The 7,961-nt window shown below is 44.2% G+C and overlaps 1 protein-coding gene across 12 annotated transcripts in view; it reads right to left on the reverse strand.

The window, feature by feature from the left end:
• BLTP1 (bridge-like lipid transfer protein family member 1) overlaps positions 1-7,744 on the reverse strand; it is a 392,853-nt gene extending 385,109 nt beyond the window's left edge. For all 12 annotated transcript variants that reach the window (XM_075348975.1, XM_075349025.1, XM_075348994.1 and 9 more), the window contains exon 1: positions 7,626-7,744. The gene's annotated coding sequence lies outside the window, so the exon portion shown is untranslated. The remainder of the gene's footprint in view (positions 1-7,625) is intronic.
• Positions 7,745-7,961: the final 217 nt, after the last annotated feature.

Here is a 7,961-nt window from a genome sequence, read left to right on the forward strand (position 1 = left end):
TGGCAAAAAGAGACACAGACCTGGCAAAAAGAGACACAGACCTGGCAAAAAGAGACACAGACCTGGCAAAAAGAGACACAGACCTGGCAAAAAGAGACACAGACCTGGCAAAAAGAGACACAGACCTGGCAAAAAGAGACACAGACCTGGCAAAAAGAGACACAGACCTGGCAAAAAGAGACACAGACCTGGCAAAAAGAGACACAGACCTGGCAAAAAGAGACACAGACCTGGCAAAGAGACAGAGAGACAGACAGATACAGAGATTGAGACAGATAGACTGATGCAAATACAGAAAGATAGAAACAGATAAACAAGGAAAGAGACAGACAGCAAGACAGACAGACAGACAGCGACACACAGACAGAGACTGGGAGAGAGACAGAGAGACAGTTACTATCCCGGGCAATGCCCGGGTACTACAGCTAGTATATATATTTCCTAAAATGAGACATTGTATTATACTTTTTTTACCCCCAAAAAAAGCACTAGGGCTTATTTTTGGAGGAAGTATTATTTTTGAAGAACCATTGTTGGGGGTAAGTTTACTCACACCCCCCTAATAAAATAAAAAAGCAGACACGCCACCCTTCCCAGGAGACTTATGATTACCATACCCCGGACGTCTGCGTGGCTCCCAGGTCCTCCCTATGATCTCCAATGGGTGCTGCAAGCCGTCCTCCCCTGCTTCTGGCTGGCTGACTCTGACAGACACGCACACACATTACATCTAGCGTTACAGAATACTTCCGGCTGCAGGGAATGATGGGAGGAAGTCACGTCTGTCTGCAGGTCCTGTAAGCAAGCATTGCGGCAGGTCCTTGCACTGTACTGCACTGCCTCCCAAGATTCTGCCAGCCAAAATAAACTGGTGTCGCTGGATGTGGTGGGTATGTGTGTGATGAGATGTGTGTGTGATCGGATGTGTGTGGGGGTGCGATCATGGCAGGTCCTGCCGTTCACGTCGGGTGAGTGTGATTGCAGGGTGTCTACTGTCTATAATGAAGTATCCTGCAGTATCTGTAACTTTTTTAGCTGCATGGACACTTCCTTATTGAACTGCGGCTAGGGCTTATTTTATTTTTTGGGGGAGGGCTTATATGTAAGCCTTGCTCCAAAAATGCTGAAAATCCTTGCTAGGGCTTATTTTTGGGGGAGGTCTTATTTTTGGAAAAACACGGTATATATTTATATTTTTTATGTTTTGCCCCTTTTACACCATAAAAACTATTTTATAGAAGAGAGAAAAAAAAAAACCAGCTTTTGCAGTGCTCTATTCTGAAAGCTATAGCTTTTTTTATTTTTTTGCTGATGGAGCTATATGGCGGCTTAATTTTTACGGGACAACATGACGTTTTCAGAGGTACCATTTTTATTTACACATGACTTTTCGATTGTTTTAATCCACTTTGTCAACTGCATGATGAAAAGACAGTTTGTTACTTTTTTATTTACTTTTTACAGTGTTCACTAAAGGGGTTAACTAGTGTGACAGTTTTATAGATCGGGTTGATACGGACACGGCGATACCAGATATGTTTTGTTTTTACTCAATTATATATATGTATTGGAAATTTTTTTCTTTACTTTTTTTTTTTTTTTTTTTTTTTTTTACTTAGTCCCTATATGGGACATTACCTTACAGTGCTCTGATCACAGCTGCACTGTACTGCAATGATCAATTACTGCAGTACAGGGCAACTGTCAGAGCTGCACTGTGAGAAGTAAGAGGAATCATGCTGCAGACATGATCCCTCAGGCTTCCTGTAGTCTGGGGACTCGGAGGTCGTCATGATGACCTCAGGTCAACATGGCAAGGATCGTGCCCTCACGATTACATTGCGGAGGCACCAATGGGAGAGGGAGCTTGATCTTTCTCCTAATCGCCTAACACTAGAAGTCCCAGAGAGGGGTCTTTTAACATTTCTACCTTTGGTACCCAGAGACCATGACCTGAAGGATTTTTTGCTAACATCCTATAATCACCGTCTTTTGTTCTGTAATTAAGGCCATTACTGTCGCACCACAGGAGGTTGTTGCTATCCATTGAGTTTAGCCATTTAGTTTCTAGTTAGTTCTATTCAGTTTGGACTAAGGGTCATTTGACCCTCTTTCAGGACTTCAGGGGGGAGCTCGAAATTTATGGGACTTCTAATGCTAAGTGATATCGATCTCGATCACGGCATTTAGGGGGTCACACAGCCAGGCATGGGGTGGGGACTGTCCCTGGCTGTGAGGGCCGGGGCTTGGCTGTCGGGAAAGCAGAGTCCACAGCAGCGATCACAAAGGCCACAGCTCCTTTGCACTCGCAATCGTTGGGACATACCTAAACATCATTGGTCGGGAATTACTTCCCTTCCTAGATGTACAGATACGTCCATGGTTGTGAAGGGGTTAATGTTTGCAGTATTTTAGTCTGGTGTTAAAGATGGGCAGTGCAAAATTTTACTCAAATTGGGTGAAAACTGTGGTTTTGTAATTACTGGGCTACCACATAAACATGTTCTGCTTTATAAATGCACAGGAACCTTGGATTACGAGTATAATTTCTTCTGGGAATGTGCTTGTAATGAAACCACTCATATCAAAGGAAATTTTTCCACAAAAAAATAATTGAAACGCAGCCGATTCATTCCACAACCTAAAAATATTTACTGTATTCATATAAAATTATTACAGTAATACAAAATACTATATAGTAAAACATAAAAAATTAAACTGCACTTTACAGTACAGTATCTTACAATGGAATTGTTGGTGTGTGGTAGACAAGAGATGGCATGAGAAGGGTTATTGTGTAGCTGATTCAGTTAGTGAAAGTCGTGCTATGTGTTGGGGGACAAGATTTTTTTTTCATTTCATGGAAATGTAACAAGTAAGCTTTCCAATGACTGTTGATTTTGCCTCTTTTTGAGGATTCCATGGAAATGTGACATTGCATTGTCGTTGAACAGATTCATCGCTCGCACTGCTACAGCCTTATTCGGGTGGTGTTTTTCTACAAAAGTTTGCACTGTTTCCCACATTTCGCACATCTCCCAAATCTCATTTGAAGTGAGAGATTCCTCTGACTTTTCTTCCTCCTCTTCGCCAGAGGAGATTACCATCATAACCTCCTTCTGTTGCTCGAGATGCAGATCCATCAATTCGTTAGTGGTTAGCTCCTGATCATGTTCCTCCACCAGCTCTTCAATGTCGGCCTCAGACACCTCCAGCCCCATGGTCTTCCCCAAGGACAAAATTTCATCAACAATTGGCTCAAACGCAGCAAACCCTTCAACATCATTTCCAAGGACGCTGTTAGACCACAGTTTGCTCCAAGCCACAGTGAGGTTACTCTTGGTGACTGCATCCCATGCTTTATCGATGATTTTGAGACAGCTTACAATGTTAAAATGATTTTTCCAAAACTCTCGCAGGGTAAGGTTTGTTCCTTCGGTCATTTCGAAGCATTGCTGAAACAGTGCTTTGGTGTATAGCTTCTTAAAGTTCGAAATGACCTGCTGATCCAAAGGCTGCAGTAGTGGAGTGATGTTGGGAGGAAGGAACTTGACCTTAATGAACTTGAATTCCTCCAGTAAGTCGTCTTCAAGGCCTGGCGAATGGGCAGGAGTATTGTCCATAACCAGCAAGACTTTGAGTGGTAGATTACTTTCCAAAAGGTAGTTCTTCACCTCAGGACCGAAGACCACGTTCATCCATTCAACAAATAAAATACGAGTGATCCATGCCTTAGTGTTAGACCTCCACATAACATTTAATTGGCTCTTTTGCACTTTACATTTCTTGAAGGCTCGTGGATTCTCGGAATGATACACAAGAAGTGGCTTTAATTTGAAATCACCACTTGCATTAGCACACAACAAGAGGGTGAGACGGTCCTTCATGGGCTTGTGACCAGGCAGTGCATTCTCTTCTTCTGTAATGTAGGTCCTCCTTGGCATCCTTTTCCAAAAAAGTCCAGTTTCATTGCAGTTAAACACTTGTTGCGGCAGATAACACTCGGAATTAATGAGCTCTTGGAACTCTGCAGCGAATGCCTCAGCTGCGTTCGCATTCAAACTTGCAGCCTCTACATGCCTCCTAAAACAATGGATGCCACTTCTCTTCTTAAAGTTGTCAAACCACCCCCTGCTTGCCTTAAAACTTTCTTCGTTTTCTGTTGATGTACATGGCAGCTTACTTAGGAGGTCGTTGTACAAAACCTTTGCCTTCTCGCAGATTACATTCTCGGTAACAGTATCACCTGCTAGTTGCTTCTTGTTTATCCACAGGAGAAGCAGCTTTTCTACATCTTCCAGAATACGTGGTCGTTGCTTTGATACTCTTGTGACTCCTTTTGCAGCATCTAGCCCCTTTATGTCTTCTTTCTTCTTCAATATTGTGCAAATTGTTGATGTAGACTTGTTATACAATTTTGCGATATGGGACACTCGCATACCTTGTTCGTACTTTTCTATTATTTTCTTCTTAACTTCAATCGTAATCCCTTCCTTCTTCTTACCGGTTCCATTTTCAGCCCTTTTCTTCACGGGGCCCATTTTTTCAGTACAGACACACGTGGTTACAGTACTGTACACTAACGATCATACGAAATCCAGCGTGAGAGAATTACAGTACAGTACACAAAATCCAGCAGCGAGAGAGGGAGGTACACTATAAAGAGAGGAAAAAAAAAAAAAAGACAGTGCTACAGAAGGGATCTCCATATTAATGTATAAATACTGTATGACAATCTTTATGGTAGCTGTTGTATACAGTACAGCCAGTGAGACCTGTATATACAGCCCGTACCTGCCCCACACGTATCTGAGATGTACAGGAATTTAATCAGTTACCTAAAGTTGGGTTAGTAGCGGCGTATCAATTATGGAGTGCGGTGAACACGCAAAGGCCGGAAGTGAGGAAAAGACGATTGAGGACTTATGCGCATGCGCTAGAAGCAGCATTACTATCCGTGTTGTATGTGCGCAGGGAAGGAGGAACAGTACTGCAGAAGGGTGGGGAAGGCTCACATGACGCTCGTATTGTGAAACCTTGCTTGTTTAGGGAGTTACAGTTTTTTAAGAATGTGTGCACATCTTGTAAAACGCTTGCAGACTAGATTACTCATAATCCAAGGTTCTAATGTATATAGACGTGTAATTTTATTGTCTGTAATCCGAAATCATATAGTTTTATACCTTTGTATATTTTTATGAAAATAAAAATGATCTGATTAAAGGGAACCTGTCTCCAGTTTTTTCGTGTATGAGCTAATATCACCATCTTACGTCGCCTCCTTGCGGCATTCTAAAAAGTTGTTATGATCCACCTGTATATCCCCAAACAAAATCTTTTGAATAGCTACCGCGATGTATGCAAATCAAACTGGACCAGTCCGATGGGCGACATTGCAGCGGCTCCTGTTCCTCCTGTCTGCCATGATATGCCACCCTCTCGATGAGATTGATGTGGATGATGTGTCCTCTACTTAACCGAACTAAATCTCACACCTACATAGCGACATCCTCCGTTCACTCAGGTGCACTTTGCTTTGCCCTGCTGCGGGTAGAGCATGACACCAAACTACGCATGCGTTGGAACACATATTTCCAGTTCCTGTTTACCGCAACCATTTCTCCCATATAATTTTATTCTCTGCCAACAGTGGAAGAAGAGTTCCGACGCATGTGCAGTTAGGGTTCATGCTCTGCCCGCAGCAGGTCAGAACAAAGTGCAGCTGCGCGAAATGCGCTGAACCTGTGCAGGAGCAAGACTTCGTTCTGCTATGTGGACGACGCAGAATGTGTCATCCACATCAATCATATCGGGAGGACGGTAATTCACAGTATAGAGAAGAGACATGAGCAGGCTGCAATGACGCCCATTGGACCGGTCGGATTTGCATACAACATGGGGGCAATTCGAAAGACTTTGGGGGTGGGGGGGGGGATATACAAGACAGTCAAGACATAATATACAACTTTTTGGAGTGCAGCACCGAGGTGGAGTAAGGTGGTGGTATTAGCTCATACACAAAAATACTGGTGACAGGTTCCCTTTAAAAAAGAAAATGATGTACGACAGCACACACAGTGACTCCATCTACAATGGCCAAAACCTGTTTTGCAGAGGTTCGGTCACAAACCCCAACACAACCACTGAACGTAGGGCCAAACATTGGGTGAATCCAGAATCGATGGGATTTTATGACACTAAGGACAAATTGGGTGTGGGGATATAAAATAGTAACATTTCCACCATTCCAACCATGCCCATGGCTCTTTGTTCACACTGCTGCACCAAGTTACCGCTGCAGATAGTCACCGAGGCCCAAAATCCTTTATACAGATCTGGAGGATCACCATAAGGTCCTGTCTATAAGGGGATTTCTGTAGCCCAATGTCTGGTGTCACGCAGTTATTAACCAAGTTACAGAATGGGTTTGAGTTACTAAAGTGGTCCACGGGTATAATCACAGTCCTTTTGTGCGGCACAAAAAAAAAGTCAGTTTTTCAAACAGAAGATGCTTCAAGGATCGCGTTTTGTATCTGATGTTTCCTAAGTGTGAGCAGGATTTGTTTTTTAAGATTTTGTTTTGTTGTGGCTTGAAGCGCTATGTTGAGGTTTTAGTTTTAAAGTTTGTCTTTTTTTTTTTTTTTTTAAATCCATTAAGCAGTAGAAGATTGAGCAATTTGTGCAAAAAAAAAAAAAAAAAGCCTGAACACCTTTTGGGCATCCTTTATCCTTCCTATTGACTTCCATTGGATAGTATGTAGCGTCTGTCTAGCTTATTAGGACCCGTGCCCACGGACCAGTGTCTGCAGCATTTTGGATGCAGGGTGTTCTCACTGCGTTGTACAGTACAAGCACAGTGGATGGATTTATAGAAATCTCCTGCCCTGTGTGCTTTTCTCCACAACGTAAACTGACATGTGGCGCGGCTTTCTGAGCGGTATGACAATTTATGCTGTGGAGATGCGAGTGTTCTCAGTGGGAAAACACAGCGAAAATAAGCTGTGCCCTGAATCCTGAACGTGGGCATGAACCGCTGCGCTCTCCCACCGAGAACACTCAGGGCTCCGCCAGAGAAAACACATTGCGTCTAGAATGCGGCATGGCCTGATCATGGGCACGTACTTCACTGGGACAAGTAGAGGTAGTAAAAGCGCAGCAGCCTGATAGCAACTGCTGTTTTTTGCTATGGGAGATCTGCAGCCAATGTCACCGGGGCACTGTGAGGCCTGGTCAGTGCAGGAGGTCCGAATATGCCATTTATATTTTACAAGGGGAGACTACTTCAATTAAAAAGGGTCTGTGAGGGTAGTGGACAACCCCTTTAAGTAATAACTTCCTCAAGTGACATGGTCACATGACCACAACGTCCAATGGCTCCAGAGCAGTATAATACAGGACGCATTGCATACCTATGGGACAATATAACCCTCCATCACAGGTGACCTGTGCAGCCGCCCCATCAGACACACCACAGAGCTCCACACCCGGGAATCACAGCTCCGCAGTAACATCCACACACAGCCCGAAGGACTCACACATAGAGCCCGGAGAAGGCACACACAGCCCAGCACACGCCACTGCCGCTGCATAGTCAGGAAAACACCCTGACGCTATAGTGCTCTCACCAATCTCGGTGGCTCCTCCTTATCCCCTGTAATAAACACCGGCTCCCCGCCGCTCCCGGCCCACACAGGCAGCCATTTTGCACCGTGCATAGGAACACTCCCGGTGTGGTGACGTCATCATTAGCTAACGCCAAGGGACGGCCAACAGAGCGGCTCATCCAATCACACACGGGCAAGAAGGCGTCACAACCAATCACGTGCTACCTCACTTGTGACAACAAGGCCGGTAAACATATAGTGTGAGAATGCGGCGAGAAGGAGGTGTCACAGTTCATATGTCTGTACAGCTGACAGTGCAGGGCGCTGTGTGAGGGGAGTAGTGTGCACTGTATGTAT

This window comes from Anomaloglossus baeobatrachus, chromosome 1, assembly GCF_048569485.1.
Source record: "Anomaloglossus baeobatrachus isolate aAnoBae1 chromosome 1, aAnoBae1.hap1, whole genome shotgun sequence".
Taxonomy (NCBI): domain Eukaryota; kingdom Metazoa; phylum Chordata; class Amphibia; order Anura; family Aromobatidae; genus Anomaloglossus; species Anomaloglossus baeobatrachus.